A 22563-nucleotide genomic window follows, 5' to 3' on the forward strand; every position below is an offset into this window, starting at 1 on the left:
CCAACACCAATGTCTGTGAAATAAAGCCAAAGAAAAAAATATTTGGTGTGATGAATAGGTCATCTGAAAAGAGAAATAGCCTCCACCACGGTATACGCTGATATACTTTACCAAATAGTGAGACCCGTACATTGATTATCACATACACTTGTTAAGATTTAACACTGAGATGTCGTTGGATCACATACACAATTTCTCCTTCACTTCATTCTGTAATGAACTCCATGAGATTATATATAAAAAGAGGAAACTCTCATAGCGTAGTAAAAGCAGACTTCCAATTTTAATAAAAAGTTGAAAGCTCTCACATTCCATAGGGATATCACAGGCATTGTCTATAACAAAGTGTCAAAGCATCCCATCCTCCTTCCACGGTTGGCGTGATGGCGTTACTTCCTCTGGCTCCACCCTTTTAATCCCTGTAGTTTCCAAGGCCTATGAATAGGTCTGGCCACCTTTTGTAACATTTTTAGTCAGATTGGGCAATGTATATGTGTCTGTTACCCCTCTCAGAATGCAACATCCACTTCCTATGCCTATTTTGGGGAGAAAGTCAATCTAGCTGAATGGATTTTTCTTGGCAGATTGGTGTTGCTGTGCCATGAGAAAAGCCAGAAAAGCTGTCTTTAGAGCACGCTCAACTGACGGCATGGGGCAAAATAATTTGGTGAGCAAATTGTACATGCACAGCTGGTTACCATTAAATGTATCTAGGCACCTTTATGGCTTGTGTCCCTGGGTATTTGCATCAGAACCTCTTTTCTTCTTATACAAGTCATTAGGAATGAAAGAAGGTCAGAAGTACCTGGAAAGGATGACAGAAGAATGTCAGAAGTACCTGCAAAGAAATTCACAAGTATATTAGAAGTTTCTCAAATAAATATCAACCTCAAACCTACTGAACTTAAAAGGTGACTGCATATACCCATCTACATAAGCCCCTAGGGTGGCTATAGACACATATTTCTCTCTAAGAACCATAGATAAGGAGATATCTATCTAATTGCAGATGCTGTGATCTGCCACAGTTGTCACCCGATAGTAACAGTGGAACTTCCTTACCTCTGTGCACAGAATAGTGAAGAACAGGGCCCATTCGTGGGTGGATTTTCTCAAAAAGTGGAAAATCTTCCTGTGCGATGAGTACTGCTGGCCAATGGAGGTGCTGTTATCTTCCCCTTGTACATCAGAAATGGTTCTATCACTGAGCACAAAGTTCAAAATCAGGAGTCCTGTTTGCTACTATGAGCCCATTTCTAGCAAGCCTTTCTTTAACCACCTCCCGCCCGCCATATAGTCCAATGACGGGCGCAAGGTGGTTCTCTCATTCTGAGAGGACGTCATATGATGTCTTCCCATTCTCACCGCGCATGTGCAGCTCCAGGAGCGTGCAGAACGGCGATCGGTGGTGCGTTGTGTCCCTCGGACACAGCGGATCACCGATCCACGGAAAGAGCCGAAGACGTTGGCTCAGTCATGTGATCAGCTGTGTCCAATCACAGCTGATCACATGTAAACAGGGAAATGCCGGTTATCGGCATTTCTCTCCTCTCGAGCTGTCACGCTGACAGATCGAGAGGAGAGCCGGAAACCGGCATTCCGCGGAGGGGACATGCAAACTGATCATCAGGGCACTGATGATCAGTGTGCCCTGATGATCAGTGTGGCCCCAGAAGTGCCACCTGTCGGTGTCCATCAGTACCAGGTGTCAGTGCTGAACAGTGCCACGTGCCAGTGCCCATCAGTGCCACATCAATGCCACATATCAGTGCCTACCAGTGCACATCAATGTCAGTGCCCATTTTAGCTGCCTTTCAGTGTCACCCATCAATGCCAATCAGTGCCACCTATCAGTGCTGCCAATCAGTGCCACCTATCAGTGCCAGTCAGTGCCGCCTATCAGTGCCAGTCAGTGCCGCCTATCAGTGCCAGTCAGTGCCGCCTATCAGTGCCATATATCAGTGCTGCCTTTCAGTGCCCATCAGTGCCACCTACCAGTACCTCCTCATCAGTGCCTTCTATCAGTGTCCATCAGTGCAGCCTATCAGCGCCCATCACTGCAGCCTCATTAAGGCACATCAGTGAAGGAGAAATCTCACTTATTTACAAAATTTTATAACAAAAACTAAGAAAAACATTTTTTTTTTCTAAATTTTTCTAAATTTTCAGGGTTTTTTTCTGTTTAAGAAAAAAGAAAAAACCCAGAGGTGAATAAATACCACCAAAATGAAGCGCTGTCTAAAAAAAAAATGATAAAAATTTCATATGGGTACAGTGTTGCATGACCGCACAATTGTCATTCAAAGTGTGACAGCGCTGAGAGCTAGAAATTGGCCTGGGCAGGAAGGGGGTATAAGTGCCCTGTAGGCTAGTGGTTAATTTAGAGCTGCACATTACAAGCTGTATACCATAGATGTGTTTTCTGTATTCACTGTTGAACTGGATTTACACTTGCTCACCTATTCAGGATAATCCATTTTAATTTGGATTTGGCTAAGTAGATTCAAAAGTGGCAGCACGCCAAGATTTTGTATGGCTGAACTAGAACCCAGACAAGTAAACTGAATAACATTTATGGGACTTTCACCTATGTGGTGTGGGGTTAGCTCAGGTGGGGGATCTCCTTCCCTGGGAAAAAGGTAGACCGCACAGCAGGCTTTCTTTAAAATCTGACTGGTTGTCAGTTTTATTTAAAAAGGTTTGAAAAAAATATCAAAATAAACAAAACATCAAAATAAACCCTTGCCATCCAGGCACTAACTAAACAGGAGACATTTCCTCTCTCAGAGGAAAAGGGCTTCTCCCTGTCACCCAAACAAAATAAACGCAAACCTTTTCTTGTAGGTATAGTCCATACACACAGCTCTCTCAGAATACCTCTCTGAGTCCCAGGCCACGAGCTACTCCTTGCTCCAGCCCTGCCCTTTTTATATCACCTGTTGGTGGTCATCAGTGGAGCCCAAACTCTGGTCCGGACCCACCTGCTTAACTGTGGCCCCAAAAACCCGGAGTGGACTCCACCTAAACTGTCAGGTATGAGCGTATGCAAGGTGACACATAGCGTCCCTCTATCACCTCGCCGTTCATACTGTCACAGTGGCAATACTTCCAAGGCACAACACTAGGTGTTAATATCTGAAACAAAAACAACTAAAATCATTTTGGTACAGCCTTAAAACCAAAGCCATTTGTATCATAAGACAATGAAAAACATTTTTAATTTTAAAATAGTAAGAGTTTACTAGCCTCTTCCCATAAGCCGCACACATATATGTGGCCTTTCCGCAGATGGGCTTTAATGCCGACTGGCCGCTTAACTGCATCTACAGTGGGGATCGAAAGTTTGGGCACCCCAGCTAAAAATTTGTATTAATGTGCATAAAGAATCCAAGGAAAGATGGAAAAATCTTCAAAAGGCATCAAATTACAGATTAGACATTCTTATAATATGTCAACAAAAGTTAGATTTTATTTCCATCATTTACACTTTTAAAATAACAGAAAACAAAAAAATGGTGTCTGCAAAAGTTTGGGCACCCTGCAGAATTTATAGCATGCACTGCCCCCTTTGCAAAGCTGAGACCTTCCAGTGTCATGGATTGTTCTCAATCATCGTCTGGGAAGACCAGGTGATGTCAATCTCAAAGGTTTTAAATGCCCAGACTCATCTGACCTTGCCCCAACAATCAGCATCATGGGTTCTTCTAAGCAGTTGTCTAGAAAACTGAAACTGAAAATAGTTGACGCTCACAAAGCTGGAGAAGGCTATAAGAAGATAGCAAAGCTTTTTTAGATGTCAATATCCTCTGTTCGGAATGTAATTAGAAATGGCAGTCATCAGGAACAGTGGAAGTTAAAGCAAGATCTGGAAGACCAAGAAAAATATCAGACAGAACAGCTCGCAGGATTGTGAGAAAAACAATTCAAAACCCACGTTTGACTGCACGATCCCTCCAGAAAGATCTGGCAGACACTGGAGTTGTGGTACACTATTCCACTATAAAGAGATACTTGTACAAATATGGTCTTCATGGAAGAGTCATCAGAAGAAAACCTCTTCTACGTCCTCACCACAAAAATCATCGTATGAATTTTGCAAATGAACATATAGACAAGCCTGATGCATTTTGGAAACAAGTTCTGTGGACCGATGAAGTTAAAATTGAACTGTTTGGCCGGAATGAGCAAAAGTACGTTTGGAGAAGAAGGGGCACAGAATTTAATGAAAAGAACCTCTGTCCAACTGTTAAGCATGGGGTTGGATCAATCATGCTTTGGGGTTGTGTTGCAGCCAGTGGCACAGGGAACATCTCATGAGTAGAAGGAAAAATGGATTCAATAAAATTTCAGCAAATTTTGGATGGTAACTTAATGCCATCTGTGAAAAAGCTGAAGTTAAAGAGAGGATGGCTTCTACAAATGGATAATGATCCTAAACACACCTCGAAATCCGCGGGGGATTACATCAAGAGGCGTAAACTGAAGGTTTTGCCATGGCCTTCACAATCTCCTGACCTCAACATAATTGAAAATCTATGGATAGACCTTAAAAGAGTAGTGCGTGACAGACAGCCCAGAAATCTCAAAGAACTGGAAGACTTTTGTAAGGATGAATGGGCAAAGATACCTCAAACAAGAATTGAAAGACTCTTGGCTGGCTACAAAAAGCGTTTACAAGCTGTGATACTTGCCAAAAGGGGGCAGTACAAGATATTAACTCTGCAGGGTGCCCAAACTTTTGCAGACACCATTTTTTTGTTTTCTGTTATTTTGAAAGTGTAAATGATGGAAATAAAATCTAACTTTTGTTGACATATTATAAGAATGTCTAATCTGTAATTTGATGCCTTTTGGAGATTTTTCCATCTTTCCTTGGCTTCTTTATGCACATTAATACAAATTTTTAGCTGGGGTGCCCAAACTTTCGATCCCCACTGTATATGTAAACAAATTACTGTGCCAAGAGCACACTCCCTTCACACTCCAGTAACTAAACTGTCATGGAAAGCTCCTGACATATACTTGAGGTTGGGAGCTTTCAATCATGTGACCACTGTGACTGCCAATTTCAGCGTTCACATGATCAAAATGCCCGCCTCCACCTCCTGGCATTTTGATCCACTTAAAGAACCGGGAAGCAGTGGCGGGAAGGGGTTAAATAATTTCAATACTGTTAAACATTAATTCCAAATTCATAATTCGGCACTTTTAGGAATTATATTATATTTATGGCAAGCTTGCAAAATATTTGTTTTTTATGATTATCCTCCCTAGCGGTCTGATTATGTCAGTATTTCTGTGCTCACAGCGGTACTTTTTTTGCATGGAAATATGTATTTTTTCTATTGTAGGCCTGTAATTTTTAGCAATAACTCACTGAAATCTGTCCGAAAAAAAGTCTAGTAAACAACCCGGGTATGTTAAAATTTGAAACACGAAATCATAAATTATAATTTAATAAATAATCATAAAAAATAATAATATAATAATAATAATACATTTAATTCAATAATATAATCAAACCAAAAACACTGAAATTTGAAATATAGCGCCAAGTTCGCACATCACTGAGCAAAGTCGCAAAATCGTTTTCAGTGTCTGATGACGAATTTCCCCACGAATCATTATCACTCAATTCTGCAAGTGGTTCTGATTTACTATCGCTGTTCTCTAGCCGGTCTAAAACCGCTTTTGACCTAAAGGAACGCTTTTTTGGACGCCATGGACATTTCTCAGTTTCCAGGCAGAAAGAATGGTAAAAATGCAGGCAGGGCACAGCACAAAGCACTAGGGACAAAATGTATGTGAAATGGTTTGATACAGTAATGTTTACTATGTGATTTTAGTGTATTGAGGGAATGTCACTTTCTCACATTTTTAAATTTCCCACCGTTCCATCCCCGTACGTCCCGACACTCGCAGGGAACGGAACCCGGAAGACGGATGCCGGCATCGGCCGGAAGGCATTGCCGGGGACACTGCAGGGGGGACATCGCGGGAGCGCAGGACAAGGTAAGTGAAGAAGAGATCCCGGAGCAACGCTGCAGGATATTCCCGAGTGTAGCTCGGGGTTACCGCTTGTGGTGCTGAAACTTTACCCCGAGCTACACTCGGGAATACCACCAGGGAGGTTAATCATAATTAATATTAAAATGTGTGGTTGGCCTTGAACAAGTGATAGTGTTGAATTCTTCAGTTATACCTGAGACAGAAAAATGTCAGAGATTTCAGGAGTTAGGTTAACTAGCTGGAAGCTGAGTATTTAGGACATTTCTATAGATGGTTAAAAGATCTCTGGTATAAGGTGTCATAGGAGGTAGAAGTGCCCCAAAATAGAATTAGTATGAAATAATGTATATATTCTAGTAGTATCTGTGTGTATATAATTTATGTTTTATAGGTTGGTAATATGTGTTACAGAAGTAGATTTTTGGTTATACAAAATTAATGAGAGATTATGTTGTAAAGATAGATTCTTAGTTATAATATCTTTTAAACAGAGAAACTGATCACCAGGGGAGGACTGACAACTCATGGGGCCCCCGGGCAATAGGGGATCATGGGGCCCCTGTGCCCTTGCCCAAACTCAAGCCTATGAAAAAGGTACCAGGGGCATCTCATGGGGCCCCCTACTGACCCCGGGCCCTCGGGCAGTGCCCGAGTTTCCAAATGGTCAGTCCGCCCCTGCTGATCACATAGGTAGGCTGATGCAACATTGTCAACTTATGAAGCCACTACATATGAGCTTGTCAATCAAAAGACCATATATGTAGTATCCAGGGGCGGACTGACCATTTGGAAACTCAGGCACTGCCCGAGGGCCTGGGGTCAGTAGGGGGCCCCATGAGATGCCCCTGGTACCTTTTCCATAGGCTTTTTTGAGTTTGGGCAAGGACACAGGGGCCCCATGATCCCCCATTGCCCGGGGGCCCCATGAGCTGTCAGTCTGCCCCTGATAGTATCCCCTCCCTTAAATGAAATTGCTCTACTAAGCAGAATTGTTTGCCATACAAGGTTCTGAGTTATGAGAATTATGACGTCTACATGTAGCATAAAAAGATATCCTAAGAGATGCGAAGGGCGCAATACACAACACTCGCAACACATACATAGACATGTCCGTCCATTCACACACAGACACAAGCAAAGCATGAAGACGCTGTCATTATTCACATACTGAGAAGCTGAAACAGGTGCATTCTCTTAGAGACCTAAGATCACGTCACTTCCTTCTTCTTGCTCGGACTCAGCTGCATTGAACAAGACAAGAACCACATGGCCGGACAGCCATGACAATAAGGTTGACACATATTTATAACTTCTGTTTTTATATTTTTGTTTTACCCACACTGAACTGTTATTCATGATACATTTTGCATTGTTATTTTAAGCCATTGTGTGATAAAATAAAATCATACTTTATTTTTATTTCGATGGCTGTTTATTATCTGAAATCGCATAAAGACACTAAAGAATTATTATATGTTTCTCAGAAAATTCTACAAATACAAAACAAGGTACAGAGAAAATACAGAACACTGGAAGTTATCACAGAAATTGAGCAGTCAGTTGTGCACAAATCATTGAAAAAGGATTTCAACAACCTTGAAAATTTTATAAATGTGGTCCCATGTTGTGTATGTGGTTGATCTGGATGTGAGTCAGTAAAGGTATATATTCAGACATCTTGTGACCTAGGAGAATGGACCCAGTAACAATCCGGTTAGAAAGGGAGTACAGAGTAATAGATGGTAATGTAATCAAGTGGGACGAGAGAAGGAAGGAGAAGATAGTGGAGATTGTTGGGTAGCCACTGATGATACATGGTGTCTCAATTGGCTTCTGAAACAGAGCTTATGTAATGAATACAAATGCTCCAGGCAGATGCATATTGGTCAAATGTTTCTTGAAGTCAGGCTCTCAGCTCCTCCATGTGTTGCAAGTGGGTAAGTTTTATAATCCATCACAGGAGGGTTGTTAGTTCTCCAGCTTCTGGCTATTACCATTTTATCTGCTAAACGAAAAAAGTGAAGGTAACCTTTCTTGGCGTTTGATACTCATCCCAGGAGCATAGAGAGGAGGGAACTCTCTGGTGTTTCAGGGATGGAAAGACTTGTCACTCGTTCATATTTTGTGAAGATCTGCTTGAAGAAAGGCCCAATCAAGGGGGAGAACCAGCAGATATGAGAAGCATATTTTATATGATTAGATACTCTTCTCTTCAACAAAAACAGCAACAATATCCTTCACTAATCTTTCCTGCCCTCTACAAACAGGTATTGCTACTCAACTGTGTTGTGATTTTCCGTGTAATGGTACAGTGTCCTGACATGTATGACCAGCCTTGGACCATACATATACAATGCATTTCAATATTTAAAGTGTAAAACAAACAACTGAAAGTAGATATGTTTCAAACTAGCAGCATTTCCTGTACATGTTAAGTGCACAATTGAACTGATGTTTTAACCACATTATTTGTGTTTGTTGAGCCCACATCACTTCAAGGTTTTACTAATCAGCTGTTTGAATGTCATATCCTGTACCAAATACAAGTTTATCTTGCACATCTGACAGCAGTCTTAGTGCTAGCATAACCAGAAAAGGTCTACATGTAATTTTCCATTTCTTATCACAATGTCACAACGCAGAGGAAACAGTGGGAACGTATCATTTAGCAGCGGGGGATTCTGCTTGTTATCACGAAACTGGTTTGGATGACTTACTTTTTTTAGGACAAAGTATTCGTTGTATTATGTTCTGTCAAATAACAGGAAAAATAATAAGTCATTCAAAACACAGTCTCAGATATTGGGTGAACAATGCTTAACTGTAGCTCACATAATATCTTGGATTTATTACAGGCCTGCATTTAATATCATCTGCATATGGATTTTTTGTTGTTTTAAAACACTCATGGGTTCAGTACCATATAACAGAAATCAAATGGCGCAGGCCATGTATAATGTGTTCCTGCCCAGCCATTGTGATATATCATCATTGAATGCAGCCTTCCTCAACCAGGGTGCCTTTAGGTTTCTTAAGGGGTGCCTTGACACATTAGCTGAGTGATGGAGAAAAACTGAGGGAGAAGAGAAACGCTGGAATACGGTACTACTCAGTACTAGTGTGCAAAAGTGGATTTGCTTTGGAAGAATAAATCCCCTCTAATGTTGGGTGTCCTACATGTGTGGATGTTGCTGCGTTATATAAAACTATTAGAATAGTTTTTCACATTTTAGAATGGGGTGCCTCAAGACTGTCCATAATTTTAAAGGGTTCCTCAGGACTGTTCATAATTTTAAAGGGTTCCTTGACCAAAAAAAGGTTGAGAAACACTGCTTTAACCTCCCTGGCGGTATTCCAGAGTGTAGCTCGGGGTAAAGTTTCAGTACCACAAGCGGTAACCCCAAGCTACACTCGGGCTTACCATGCGGCGCTGCTCCAGGATCCCTTGATCACTTACCTTGTCCTGTGCTCCCGCGATGTCCCTCCTGCAGTGTCCCCGGCAATGTAATCCGTCGGATGCCGGCATCTGTCATCTGGTTTCCATCCCCTGCGAGCGTCGGGACGTACGGGGAACGGTGGGAAATTTGAAAATGACAAAAAGTGACATTCACTAAAATCACATAGTAAAACATTACTGTATCAAACCATTTCACATACATTTTGTCCCTAGTGCCCTGCCTGCTTTTTTACAGTTCTTTCTGCTTGGAAACTGAGAAACATCCATGGCATCCAAAAAGCGTCCCTTTAGGTCAAAAGCGGTTTTAGACCAGCTAGAGAATAGCGATAGTAAATTAGAACCACTTGCAGAATTGAGTGATAATGATTCGTGGGGAAATTCGTCATCAGACACTGAAAACGATTTTGCGACTTTGCTCAGCGATGTGCGAACTTGGCGCTATATTTCAAATTTCAGTGTTTTTGGTTTGATTATATTATTGAATTAAATGTATTATTATAATATTATTATTTTTTATGATTATTTATATAATTATAATTTATGATTTCGTGTTTCAAGTTTTATCCTACCCGGGATGTTTACTAGACACTTGTTCGGACAGATTTCAGTGAGTTATTCCTAAAAATTACAGGTCTACAATAAAAAAAATGCAGACCGCTAGGGAGGTTAATGTAATGTTTTCTAGAGGCTTACATACTGTGTTCCAGTGATCCCAAATGGGGGTTAAAGATTTTTTTCAAAATGTGTCCCTTATTTCAGAAAGGACTGTAAAAAGTTCCCTATTGTTGCCTGCTACAAACATTTGCTAAAGGAACATTATAATCTATTTTATGACATGCATATTTTGAGTAATAAGTGAAATGTTTACATTTTGGCCCCATTCAAATCTCGTGTAGCGAGAATGAGCGTTCCTGTTCACAATTTTTTTAAGCCCAATTTACCCGCGTCTCTGCATGTCGTGCATAGGGCAGCCCATTCACTTCAATGGGCTGCCCTATGTGTGTTTGTTGTCTCCTAGATTGTAAGCTCGAAAGAGCAGGGCCCTCGAACCCCTCCTGTATTGTTTTGTTACTGTATTGTTTCATGTACTGTCCCCCCACTATAATGTACAGCGCTGAGCAAACCTTTTGGCGCTATATAAATACTTTATAATAATAATAATAATAAAAGAAGCTCTTCTTCCTTTTGGCGCAACAAGCTTGGCAGAATCACTGTGATTCTGCCAGCAATTCCAAATCAGCAAGTGTGGCTGGGGCTAAATGAAAATTATACAGTATATAACTTTCAAATTTATAAGTTAGCTCTTCATGTTTTTGTTATTGTATTTGCTAGCCAGTAGAAGGGGCAGTCAATCAATTTACAGTACTCGACATTCCTTCTTCACAACTGTTGAGATGAGATATCAACCACACATTGTTTTCAGTACGACAGCTAGTTCATAGATATGTGTAGCACTTCCTCCCCAGGCAGCTGCTCAGAGGTTGGGTCAGGGCCACTTCCAATGGCGACCCACCCTGAATTGAACCCAACACTCACTGAAAAACCAGTAACAATGCAAAAGGTTTTAATTAGGGCCAGGAACAGGCCTACAATGGAAGTTTAGTTTAATCAAATGCAATGATAACAGCATTAATACATTACTAAACACTGGCACAAGCAATGTCAATACAAAATAGGCAACTACACAGTAAAACAAGTAGCCCTTGATAGAAATCAGGGGGAGATACTGTATTCAACAGTATAGACTATCCACTACTTAAAGCCGCTAATTAGACTACTAGCCAGTTGCAAACAGTTGTAACGTCCTCATAGGGTTGGGCCCTCTAAACTCAGGATTCTCTCCATATGGCAGCACTGAGCAAATCACAGCACCAGCACTGAAAATATGAGAAGAAGGGAAGTGAGCCACATGCTCCTATCTGTATACGTATGAAAGTACAAGACATTTTCTTTATACCTGGCAGTGGAATGGAGCTGCTAAGGAGAAAGGGAAGGTATTTTCACTGCTGAGGACCAAGAATTGAATCAAAGCTGTTGCTTGCCCTGTGCTTTTCAGACAAGTTCTCTATGAGTGATGAGCTGCTTTGGGTAAATAACATATAATATCATCTGTGGTTCCAAGGTTGCAATAATCATAGGCAGAACATGCATACAACAAACTCAATGATACCTTAAACTCCATATTTGACCAATGTAATACTTTTTTAAATGCCTGAAAGAGAGAACTTCTCCTTTGCAAATGTGGGGAGGCAAAAACAGAGTACAAGGAATATCTCTGTTTACAAGAAAGTACTTTATTTATCTATGTTTACACACTATCACCTTCAAAATAGTCCCCTTGCACAGCAATACAGCGCTATCAGTGTCCTTTCACTTCTGGAATGTGTCCTGAAAGTCTTCTTTTTGCAGCGTGTCAAGCACCTTCTGCTATTTGCTCTGGATCACTGCAATGTTGTCAAAATGGCAACCTTTGAGCTGGATCTTCATCTTAATCAAGATGTAGGATCAAATCCGTAGGAGTCAAGTCTGGCGAGTAGGGTGGGTGCGGAAGTGAGATCATTGTAACCTGGGGACAAGCTTGGCAGCAACATGGTGCATGTTCAACTCACACATGAGGAATGCCTGTACTATTCCATATGCTTTCCAACAATCATTATGCACAAGTTGCCGAACGGTTTCGACATTTCAACATTTTTTGGGAGTTGAGCTCGTTGAAGGTCTTCCTGATCTCTCGCCGTCTTCTAGTGATGTTCTCCCACTCTTGATGCATGCATGCCACTCATAAGCCCTTGAACGACTCATTGCAGTATCGCTGTAAACTTGCTGAATCACGTCAAACTTCTCTGTGGAAGATTTGCCCAGTTACATGCAGAATTTCATGTTTGTTCTTTGTCCTAACTTGCTGTCCATAATGAAATAGGAGACGTGGTAACGCACATGGCCAGAATAGCACCATTTGCACAGCTCCTGATGTACACAGGATGATGTCTGTGCATGCAGCCTTGTTCTTCCATTTATTGGCATGTTACAAAACTGGTCTTAAAGCTTTTTGATATCACCTCCTACAGATGTGGCTCCATCCTGCAGCTACCTTAGTCTTCATAACAGGGTAAGTTGAGAGACCAGGGTGTCTTGGTTTTTAACATTGTCATCTTTGAACTCTGTTTTTTGGGTCAGCTTCATCAAGGGCACAGCATAGAAATTGTGCTGCTTTATCTTCTAATACAATAGTCCCCAAACTGTGGTCCTTTACTTGCCTTTATCTAGCCCTTGAGGTATTATTCCTGCCACTGACACCAACAATGGGGCATAATTCTTGTCACTGACACCAATAAAGGGGAGCTATTACTTACACTGACACCGACGATGGGGCCCAATTCCTTCCACTGATAACAACATTCAAAATTGGGGCACTATTCTCCCACTTGCACAAACAACAATTTATGTCCCTAATATCAAAGATCAGGCTTTTTGTACTCCCACTAGGCACAGTGTGGCCCCCCTAAAGTCTGAAGGACAGTAAACTGGCCCTTTCTTTAAAAAAGTTTGGAGACCCCTGTTCTAATACATCAAAGAAAACACACACAAATATTGCAGTAGGACCTTATATAACAGCTACTACTCTGTGTTGCTTTTAATCACTCACAAGAAAAAAGCTAAAATCGAATGTACCAACCTCATCAACAAAAAATATTTTAAAAGTTAAGCATGCTTCTCACCTCTTAAGATAGTTTGCAACATGTGCAGAGAGAATTAAAAGCAGCTGTTGTAGCTCCATTCAGTACCATATGTTCAGTCATGCATACAAAACAGGCTGACAGATATAGAGCAGAACATTAAAATAGGTCACATCTTATATACTATTATTTCACAGACGTGCTGAATGGAGCTTAAGAAAAGAGACTGAAAAATAAAGCTTGAAATGTGTCAGCCAAAACATTTCAATCAAAATAAAAGGCAGCAGGCTTGCATGTTCCACAGAACTACATAGCAATGCTAATATACTATGAAAACAACCTGTTTCTAATCAGTGTACTCTTACTGGGGAAACAATATCCTGTTCATGCCAGAAATGTGGTGAAAAATATATGCCACAACTATTTCTGAAATGCCAGTCAATTTGCATTGTTTATGTACAAAGGTGCCACTGTGGAGCCCACTATGTAGGGAAATCAAAACAAAAGTTTTGGAAGGACCTAGGGTATAGGCCTAAAGGTATAATGTTTATAGCCTTTAATAGAATTCACCCTGACTCAAGAGGGGAAGACTTTATTTTTAAAAAAGAGACCCAATAAATTTTTGACCATAATTGTAATTTAACTCCAGGTTTGAGTAAGCAAATTAGCTTTAAACTGTTTGTTTAAAGGTTACTATATATATAATTTCCCCAAACTGACCAAAAAAGTTGTATATAGGTAAAAATATACGTTATTTGATGTAAAAGATAAATGTAAAATGTATGCATTGTTTCAAAATGTTATTCTCAAAAGTATACCTTTTGTCCCCTTTAGAGTGTTTTTTGCATCTTCCCCGGATTTTTGTGGTGGACTTTCTGCCATGTGGCCACCAGAGTCACCAGAGGCATTTCAATTGTGGATATCTAATAACTTTACATTTGTTTACTGATCCTTGGACAGAGGATCTGTTCGCTGCTAGCCATTATAGATAAACTCAAAGGGCATAATGTAGAGTTCTTTGGATATGTGCAAATCAGGCATTGGATATCATCACTCCTGCGTTACAAAAAACCTTGCTGTCCAACTAACCAACTTTGAACACATTCGCTACCACACCCTCTAATGCCCAAACTTATGTCTACCATTTATTCACACCTTAACTTATTACCATATTATACTACGCACACAAATAATTACAAATGAAAGAAAGACATGAATGCATCAAAATCTGAGAATTACTAGCAAAAGATTTAGTCCACAGTCACAACTAGCACTATTAAATTTTGTTTTCCTAGAATCACCTTCTGAGTCCTAACTCTCTGGTACATGGTACCCTCTAGACCAGTGTTTTTCGAACTTTTTTCAGTCAAGGTACCCATTAAAATTATGCACAATCTTGAGGCACCACATTTTAAAATGTAAAAAACTAAACTAATAGTTTTACATAGTATAGGAGCATCCAAACATGTAGGACACCCAACATTAGAGTTAATTTATTCTTCCAAAGCAAATACACCTTTGCACATCTGTACTGACTAGGACGCCAATGTTTCTCTTCTCGCTAAGTCTCTCCTCCTCACTCGGCTAATGTGACCCCAGTGCTGATGGAGAGGGGCAAACACAGATGCTGTGAAGGTGTCTGACATCATCCTTATCATTGGTTGTTAGGACACTGATGGCAAGAAGGTTATAATGGTGGCTTTGTGTAACTAAAAAGCAGGCTTGATCCACCTGTTGGGTTGTATAGAGATTTTGGGCAATTTGTAGAAATTTTGCCAAGGCACACCTCAAGAAGCCTGAAGATACCCCAGGTGGCCTGGGAATCCTGGTTGAAAAAGGCTGCTGTAGACTAGCACATCTCCATTCTGCACAATATGATAAATGTTTTTTAGGATGCAACCAGAGACGTCATGCATATTTGGTGAGTATGTCCAATGCTAAGCAGATTCCGGACCAAAATTTGTAAACTTTTACAAGCTTATTTCATACTCATATCCTTAAAGACCCCTGGCTGGCACTCCTCCATCTCCAACTCCCCTCCCTCACTAAATCTCAGGATATTTTATTTGTAGTAAGCAAACTACAGCATGTGCTTGGTAAAAGCAATTTACACTTTTTGCAGAGGTGAGACAGAGAATTGATTATTTCTTTAATAACAAGAAAGTAATGAGTTTACCTACTGACTCTAAAATGTGGAGCCCTTGGATTCAACATGTTCAGCCTGCACTCTACTATAACAGCCTTATATTTTTATATTTAATAAAGCAATAGAAAAGAAAACTAAAGGACTGCAACAGTATACCCCCCCCCCTTCTTTTCATGGCCTAGACCTCAACACATCATGCTCAGTCATGCCAGCACTTATCTTAGCTATCAGGATGTCCAATACTTACCTAATATTTCCCCATGTCATACCTGGAGAGTATGTATACAATGCATGCTTTGTCCCATTTACTTCAGCATTCTGATTTTGTGCTTCATATGTTGGAGTCATTGGTATGCATTTTTCTCACAATGTACCTTAACAACACGTGATACATGAAATGCATCACTTTATTCCTTCCCATTAATGTACCAACATATGTCCCCATTCTCTGTGCTTACAAGCTGCATCTGTTATATTGTATGATTAAAAACCCAATAAAAAACATTGAAAATGAAAAAATAAAAATATATTTTAAATAGTGTTCCCATAAGCTTCTACATGTTCTTTATAGCTCTGTCTGAGACAGAGGTATTGATATATAGGCATCTATTTGAGCAGCCATTAAGTGACTGTGTCTCACACAGGGCCACAGCAAGCAGAGTAATGCTCAAGAGAATAGAACAGCTGTTTGGACCCAGGCAAAACCCATGCCAGGTGACATGCAAGTACTTAAGCAGGCAAGAGTGAGAGCTCATGGACCAGTGGAACTAAAGCCATTATTATTTAAGTCTATCAACAAAATTTAAGATGATGGGTTATTAGAAGTATGTAAACCCTAACAATGAACTTTTCTTATTTAATCCCTTTTAGCCTGTTCATTACAGGCGCTTTGTTATATCTGTTTTTAGTACAAAAAAAACCCTGATCTTGATGGAAATCTTGTGAGATGAAAACTTCCTGTGCTCTCTGCCTGTTTTTTACTGTTATCAAATACATTATTCTCCAAGGACTACAGAACCATGTCCTGCTATGGTATGGACAATAGGAGAGGACAGAACTCCATAGCTCTATCTTGTTTCTGTTGTCCTTATGCAAAAGAATGAATATTATCATTTTAGGAGTGAAAGTGTGTTTACTGGCAAAATAACCAGGTGAAAATAAAGGAAAAAGTAAAAAAAAAAAAAAGTATGACCACCCACTTAATAATGAGTAGGTCCCCCTTTTGCTACCAGTACATCCCTGACCTATCAAGGCATGAATGGCACTAGACCTCTGAAGGTATGCTGTGGTATCTGGCACCAAGCCATCAGTAGCAAATCTTTAAGTCCTGTAAGTTGCAAGGTGGGACCTTCATGGATCTGACTTTTTTCCTGCACAATCCATAGATGCTCAATTTCACTGAGAAGCTAGAGCTGGAGAATTTGAAGTTGGAGTCAACACCTCAAACTCGTTGATGTTTTCCTCAAACCATCCTTGAACCATTTTTGCAGTGTGGCAGGGCACATTTTCCAGCTGAAGAGGCCACTGCTATCTGAGAGTACTGTCTCCATGAAGGGGTGTACTTGGTCAGCAACAATGTTGGGGTAGGTTTTAAGTAAGTAACATCCATATGAATGGCAGAACCCATGGTTTCCCAGCAGAACATTGCTCAAAGCATCACATTGCCTCAACTAGCTTGCCTTCTTCCCATACTGCATCCTGGTGCCTCTTTCCCAGGCAAGCAATGCACACGCACCTGGCCATCCACATGAAGTAAAAGAAAACATGATTCATCAGACCACCTTCTACCATTGCTCCGTGCTCCAGTTCTGATGCTCACATATCCATTGTAGTCGCTTTTGGCTGTGAACATGGGACAGCATGAGCTCCCTCACTGTCCTTCAGCTATGCAGCTCCATACACGACATTCTGCAATGCCATTTTTTTCTGCTTTCTACACAATAACTTCATGGACAACATGTTTACTTGCTGCCCAATATATCCCTACAACTTTCAGATGCCATTGTAAAAAGATAATCAGTGTTATTCACCTAACCTTTCAGTGGTCATAAAGCTGTGATTGATCATTGTGTGTGTATGCATTGCATTGCCATTCATGTTGAATAGCACCCCAACGTGCTAAGGTAATGCAGCTTGAACCCACATGCATTACAGTGCACCACAAATAATAATAACGCACTACCATGTGTTGTGATTTGCTGTGTTGCCAAAAATGTGCAGGCACGGTTTTTTTTGGACCTTTTGGTGTGTTGCCATCCCATTCAATGCATGAAAAAAGTGTGTTAACATGCATTCATTGGTGCAACACACTAGGACACCAAGCTATGACTGGGCCCTAAATGTTTCATAAAACACAAAAAATGTCCATTAACATTTGCCACTCAGCAGCTGAATCCAGTGAGATCTGAGCTGTTTTATTTAACTACCGTTCGTTGCAGTTTTACAGATGATTTACAGAAGGTTCACTTGATAACATAATTTGCACACATTATAAATAGACCTGCTATTATATATGCCTGCTTTAAAGGTAGGCTAATACCAATAAACATGAGAGTGTGCTGTATATATTAATGTTAATTTCTTCATGGTTTAAGGTGGGACTTGAAACTATAGGCACTTTCACAATGTTCTGATATAGGATTCACGGTAATGAGATGGCCATTAGTTATGAAAGAGCTTATGAGTAATATGGTCATAAAATTATATAATCTCTGTGCCAAAAGTGAACAGTGCAAGCAGCTATAGCAATACTGAGTGCCCTTTACGTCCAAGCAAAACCACATGCACACATACTCCTTCGCCTTATACAGGACAGTCGTGGTGGCACACGTCAGAATTAATTTAGTAGCCATTCAAGTGACCTTTTGACTAGGACGCTGTTCATTCAGATCAGTTAATGAACTCATTTACATCTATAATACATTTTCATGATTTAATGAGGCAACTTTGGATGCTCAGTTTTTGAACAAGTCCAATTAAATAATTCTTGTCCAAACACAAATGTCTCAATAGTTTCCAGTCTCAACTTTAAATATAAACTATTTATAATTTTATATCAGGTTCTGTAACTGTAAGAATGTGAAAATTACATAATGTTCTTTATAAGGTAAGCTCAATAATTTCCTGTCTGTGGCCACCCAAGTTGAGTTGCTTACCCTAAAAAATGGGCATCTCCAGCTACCTCCATGTTAGCGAGGCTGCCCACCTCAGTGACTGGCAGACAGTCGCTTGCATGATGTGAAAGCAATCAGGAATTACATAGAAAAAGAGCCCACACTGATTCATGAAAGCAGAATTTTGCTTGATTCAGGTCTTTTTGGTTATAGCATGGTGAGGACGAGACACTACCACACCTATTTTGTTTTCTCACATATGGTGTTAGAACTATGTACCCCATGTACAGTTGTGTTCACAATAATAGCAGTCAGACATCACTAACCTGATCAATCACTGTTGTTGGTAGAAATGATATTTCTATATGGCAAATAATCTACTAGCAGGTGTAGTAGAGTAATAGAAATCCAACAGACCCAACAGTCATGACATGCATGCTGCTGATTCTGTGTAATTGAATCACTAATTGAAAGGGGCATGTTCAAAATAATAGCAGTGTGGAGTTCTATTAGTGAGGTCATTCATTCTTTGAAAAACAGGTGGCAATTATTGCCCTTATTTAAGGAAGGAAGGCAGTAAATGCTGGTTACAGTGCATTTCTCTCTGAAATTCTGAGGAAAATGGGTCGTTCCAGACATTGTTCAGAAGAACAGCGTACCTTGATTAAAAAGTTGATTGGAGAGGGGAAAACATATAAAGAAGTGCAGAAAATGATAGGCTGCTCAGCTAAAATGATCGCAAATGCTTTAAAATGGCAACCAAAACCTGAAAGACGTGGAAGAAAGCGAAAAACTATCATTCGAATGGATAGAAGAATAGCCAAAATGGCAAGGACTCACCCAACAATCATTTCCAGGAAGATCAAAGAAGGTCTAAAGTTACCTGTGAGTACTGTTACAATTAGAAGACGCCTATGTGAAGCCAAGCTATCTGCAAGAAGCCCCCGCAAAGTCCCACTGTTGAAAAAAAGACGTGCTGAAGAGGTTACAATTTGCCAAAGAGCACATTGACTGGCCTAAAGAGAAATGGCGCAACATTTTGTGGACTGATGAAAGTAAGATTGTTCTTTTTGGGTCTAGTGGCCGGAGACAGTTTGTCAGACGACCCCCAAACACTGAATTCAAGCCACAGTACACTGTGAAGACAGTGAAGCATGGTTGTGCAAGCATCATGATATGGGGATGTTTCTCATACTATGGTGTTGGGCCTATTTATCGCATACCAGGGATCATGGATAAGTTTGAATACATCAGAATACTTGAAGAGGTCATGCTGTCTTATGCTGAAGAGGAAATGACCTTGAAATGGGTGTTCCAACAAGACAACGACCCCAAACACACCAGTAAACGTGCAACATCTTGGTTCCAGACCAACAAGATTGATGTTATGGAGTGGCCAGCCCAATCCCCGGATCTTAATCCAATAGAAAACTTGTGGGGTGACATCAAAAATGCAGTTTCTGAGGCAAAACCAAGAAATAGAGAAGAACTGTGGAATGCAGTTCAATCATCCTGGGCTGGAATACCTGTTCACAGGTGCCAGAAGTTGGTTGACTCCATGCAACACAGATGTACAGCAGTTCTCCGAAACAGTGCTTATACAACTAAATATTAATTAAGTGATTCAAAGGAAAGCAAAATCTTCAAACATTTTTCAGTGTATATAGTGAATGTTTGAGTTTGTAAAGAAGAATACAAACACTGCTATTTTTTTGAACAGTCTAATATTCACTTTTCTTCAATTTTTTTTAGAGGAACAACACAAATTTTATATATTTTTCTTCATGTTTTGATTTGGAATAGAATGTGTAGTGTTCCCAATGTATTTGTGTGTCTGGAAATAAAAGCTATTAGAAGGATTTTGAGCTTTATTCACTTTTTTCAACACACTGCTATTATTTTGAACACAACTGTAAATGGTGTTTTTCTTCACAAAACAGATTGTTGTGTCTATTAAAAAATATATTACAGTTACATTATGTGGTAATAGCAACTAAAGCAGTAGTAACCCTAACAAAATTTAAAAAAATAGGCCCCCTGCAGTGTTATGCAGTGCATACTAGCACATTATGGCAGACTTACCTGCCATGCTGAGCTCTCCAGCACTGAGTTGTCTCTGCTTCAGGAGCTTCCATCTTTGCCCAATCTAGCTTCTGTGTTTGCAGTGTCCATTTGAATGCCTGGGTTGTGATAATGTCACTCCTGCACATGCGAGCGGGAGTTCTGATCATGGCAAAGCTCTCTCTGCATTCTCAACACATTCTGTGTGGTCTAAATGCAGAGCATACTGCCCTTACGCAGTGACGTAATTGGCTCCAGCCGATCTAAACAGTGCAGTTTTAGGAAATATTTATGGTACCTACTGGTAAGCCTTTTGCTAAACTTACCTGTAGGTCCAAATTGAAACATGAGAGTTTAAAACAATTTTAACTGGCTTAAATTTAAAGGGAAAGTTTATTTTCAATTGGCATATCTTTTGTTATTAATTAATTAATTAATTAGGAGTTTTTAGGAGTTTACCTTAAAGAACTAAAGTTGAAAAAAACGTATTTTGCCACACAAACCTCTTTACCTGTTTGCTAGCTATTTTTTAATTTTTTTTGTACATTGCCTGTAGCATTAGAGTGCACTGCAGTGCTCTATAATCTGTAAAATGCCCTACAGTTGAGCCGGGATGATGATAGCCCATTGTGCACTTGTGGGAGTTGCATTTTCACAAGCTGCCCAATAGTCAATGAAGATGTGTGGATGAAGAATCCAAGATGTGGTGGAAGAATCTGAGAAGGTGGCAGTGACAGTAATAGAGCTTGACGAAGAGCGCTGACCTGTCTTTACTGGAAGAGAGCAAACTCAGGTAAGTCAGTGTGCATGTATACTGAGCATATTTACTCATTATACTCCTGGCTACTCTTCCGCTCAGCTTAGTTCTGCTTTTATACATAAATACACAATTTAAGATTTACTACAAGCTGATCCCTTATATCATGGATATTTAAAAATATAAATGACTATGCATTACTTTTAGGTTAAACTAACTAGATAACATTGCAGTATTTTTAGTATTTGCCATAGCTGTGTATTATCTGCATTCTAACTAGAGCATCATATGCTCTTTCCAAGTCATGTCCTCATGTGATATATATGGTTCATGACAAATATTTGCAGTCTTCTGAGAAAGCAAGGCCAATCGACCAAATCTAATTCTTCCATCATCTGCTATTTTTCTATCCAGCCAGATAATAAACTATAATTGTCATAACAGCAGCAGAGAAGAGGCGATGTGCTACAAATTACCAAAAATCCATCTACGAACGAGAGAAAGGTGCCTTAAATACGAGGCCGAGATAGCATGCAGCAGCTTGATTAATAATCTACAACAGTAAACAGACATTCAGTGATTTCTCATCGATGCATAGGTCAAGAAAATCATGTTTGCTTCCCTCATTAATAATGGACGTAAACTATGCTGGTATTTGTGTTGCTAAGGGGAATCATTTAACCAAGGACAATACTGTACAACTGACTACAGTAATATTGCTATTTTCCACCTTATCACAATTAAACTTGCTTAACAACCCCAGTACCACAACAACCATGGCTCCTTAAAATAAAGAGGCCTCACAGAAAGATTGGGATCTATGGCCATAGCACTCTTTATTAGCAGTACTGGGGTCGTCGGTTTGAATCCCAACCACAGTACCACCTGCATGGAGTTTGCAAGTTCTTCCTGTGCCTGTGTGGGTTTCCTCCGGGAACTCCGGTTTCCTTCCACACTCCAAAGACATGCTGGAAGGTTAATTGGCTCCTGACTAAATGGGCCCTAGTACATGTATGTATGAATTTGAGTTAGGGACCTCAGATTGTACACCCCTTGAGGGTTAGGGACTGATGTGAATGTACAATATATATGTAAAGCACTGCGTAAATTGACAGCGCTATATAAGTACATGAAATAAATAAATAAAAATGTAATTACAATAACTGGGGATAAAAGGAACTGCGCAATCAAAACACTGGCTATGAACAACTTCAATTATCTGACCCAGAGATGGTTTTTGAAGACACAAAGTAAGATTAGACAAGAATATTCCAACTAAAAGTGAACCTGTCCTTTGCCCCATGCAGGACAAAGCACCAGATCCACTTCAATGTAGACTTCCC

At 40.1% G+C, this 22563-nt stretch overlaps 1 long non-coding RNA gene across 1 annotated transcript; it reads right to left on the bottom strand.

Annotated features, from left to right (window-relative positions):
- Nucleotides 1-264: 264 nt before the first annotated feature.
- Nucleotides 265-20622, bottom strand: LOC149472016 (uncharacterized). Its single transcript, XR_016306217.1, has 2 exons — nt 20485-20622; nt 265-805 (listed from the first exon to the last, which is right to left on the bottom strand). It is a non-coding gene; the product is annotated as an uncharacterized LOC149472016 (long non-coding RNA).
- Nucleotides 20623-22563: the final 1941 nt, after the last annotated feature.

The sequence above is a fragment of the Staurois parvus genome, unplaced genomic scaffold (genome assembly GCF_062004578.1).
Source record: "Staurois parvus isolate SC_StPar_1 unplaced genomic scaffold, SC_StPar_1.0 ptg000025l, whole genome shotgun sequence".
In the NCBI taxonomy this organism is placed as follows: Eukaryota; Metazoa; Chordata; class Amphibia; order Anura; family Ranidae; genus Staurois; species Staurois parvus.